The following is a 2637-nucleotide window of genomic DNA, read 5'->3' as shown; positions in this document are numbered from 1 at the left end:
GACGAGTCCATATCCCCGACTCGGCGAGTCCATCTGTCTGGGTGAAACCCTAAAATCCCCGGGTTGCCCACTATTTATACCACCTTATAGCCCCATTCTCGCCTCCCTCACCCTGAGAACGCAGTGATAGAGCCCCAAACCTCCATTGAAGAGCTTATATGTGTTTTGGTGCCCTCTTTGTGAAGGTGTGAAGAAGGAGAAGAAGAAAGAAGCAAGGAGAAGGGTTGTAGTGCAAAGATCCAAGGCCAAATCAGAGTTTATTGAGGTATTTTCGGAGTTCCATCTTATTATATGCTTTAAACTTCCATTAGGGCTCTCCTAAGAGTTAGTTGGTGCTTGTTTCAAGCCTTACACTTGCATGAACGTCTTATTAAGTCGATATATCTATGGATCTGAATGTTGGGGTGTTGTAGAGCCCAGATCTACTGTCTTTTTGGAGTTATATTGCATGATAACCATAGATCTACCCATTTTATGCATCTTTTAGCCTTATTTCCCTTATTCATGAGGTTGTGCACGTAAAGTTGGAAACTTTATGTGGTAAAACAGCTTATTGGACTCAGATCTATCAATTGTATGCATTGGATTCAAACAAAACCAAGTAAAAATCAGTTGCATGGCGGCGACTCGGCGAGTCGGAAGAACGACTCGACGAGTCGGGTCGCGAGTCCCGAGTCCTTCAGTTTTATCAGTGTCGAGTGGACGAGGTGAGTCAGGAAGTGGACTCAGCGAGTTGAGAGTAGACTCAGTGATGGAGGGACTCGACGAGTTTGTTCATACAACTCGGCGAGTCCAAGGCAATCTTCTTGGGATCAAGAACAGCTCGTCGAGTCTGTTCATACGACTCGGCGAGTCGGATGAAGATTGTCTGAGTTCTTGGATCAAGAGGGTACTCGTCGAGTCGATGCCAGACTCGACGAGTAGCAGTGAGTAAGAGTGAAAAGTAAGAGTGGGACTCGGCGAGTTGGGTGGCCCAACTCGGCAAGTCAGCCCAAAAGATAATTGACTTTGACCGAGGGTAAAAGAGTCATTTTACCCCAAGCGCAATGTTTAGTATTTGATTGAGTGTGTTTATGGACTTGTAGCCGAGGAGATTCAGGAGCAGCCGCCGTTAGCTTCCCGAGCCACACACTCAGCAGCCAGCTTACGAGGTGAGTTTCCTTCCAGTAGGAACGGGTCTAAGGCCACAATGCCGGCCCGTTCAGCTAGCAGTAGTTTCCGGATTTAGGTCCGATGCAGTAGTTGGTATGTTCGATGCCTTCGTGGTTCGAACAGGATTTGTGTGCTATGTTTTATGTGTTAAGTACTATGTGTTCCGGGCCACGGCCCGATGTAGCATGTCATATATGTGTTATGCTAGTTGATGTGTTATGCGATGCCATGTTCAGTCAGATCCGGACTTCGGTCCGATGCAGTTAGTTCCGGACTTCGGTCCGATGCAGGGGACAAGGTCCCAGTCAGTTCCGGACTTCGGTCCGATGCAGTTAGTTCCGGACTTTGGTCCGATGCAGGGGACAAGGTCCCAGTCAGTTCCGGACTTCGGTCCGATGCAGTTAGTTCCGGACTTCGGTCCGATGCAGGGGACAAGGTCCCAGTCAGTTCCGGACTTCGGTCTGATGCAGTTTCCGGGCTTCGGCCCGATGCAGTGGGCAAGGCCCAATATGTGTTTATATGTTATTGTATGGTATGTGGTAGTTTGGGGGAGCTCACTAAGCTTCGTGCTTACAGTTTCAGTTTGGTTTCAGGTACTTCCGCAAGCAAAGGGAAGAGCTCGGGGTGACAGCACCGCACACACCACAGCATAGCTTTTATCCTGGGGATGTCTTTTGATGTTTTGGATTGATGTTGTATGATACAGTTTTCCGCACAATATTTTACTATGTTTTGGGGATACATCGCGTATGTTTTATGTTATGATACTTATATTACGGTTTAGATTATATTGAAAAACGAAAATTTTTGGGTCGTGTTTTTGGGTCGTTTCAAGTTGGTATCAGAGCCCTGGTTTGAGGGATTCGGATACACTTCCGGGTGTATCTGAACTCAAACTAAGGGAAAGAAAAGATTTTAGTAAAATAAAAATGTTTTACAAAAAGAATTTTGAAAGCACTTGGAAAGAAAGAATTGTTTTTAACAAGATAGAGGTGTGTGCATGCGGTCAGCCGAGCTCAAATAAGTACTCCTAAATTACCCATACAAGTTATTTGTTCAGTTTCAGTTTCAGTAGAACAGCATGCTAGTATAGGGCTAAGGATCTAGGAGAATGCCTTATGTGCCTGCTTATGTGTTACAGCTTTATGAGTATTGCATGCTAGAATTGAGTAGACAGCAGTAGGATAGCCTGTTTAGGTTATGCCTGATAGTATGAGCTTAGCATCCTATGCTAGTGCAGTTTCTTGTTATAAGAATAGTTTTGCCTGAGTCTATTTCCCGTGTCCGAATGTTGCTTGCTTCGTGCTTAGTGGGGTTCTGAGTAGTGGGAGTTAGCCATTAGGTGAACACGTCACACCACATGTGATCAGGTTTGAATAATCCCAGAGTGCTGGAACTGGCTCTACTGCGCAGCTCTTGTTTAAGTCCAACCGTTGTAGGGACGGATCTTTTACTCGAAGGATTATCTGATCCTCATCACATGTG

Source organism: Lactuca saligna, chromosome 4, assembly GCF_052625555.1.
Source record: "Lactuca saligna cultivar CGN05327 chromosome 4, ASM5262555v1, whole genome shotgun sequence".
Classification (NCBI taxonomy): Eukaryota; Viridiplantae; Streptophyta; class Magnoliopsida; order Asterales; family Asteraceae; genus Lactuca; species Lactuca saligna.
Note: the sequence above shows the minus strand (reverse complement) of the source record.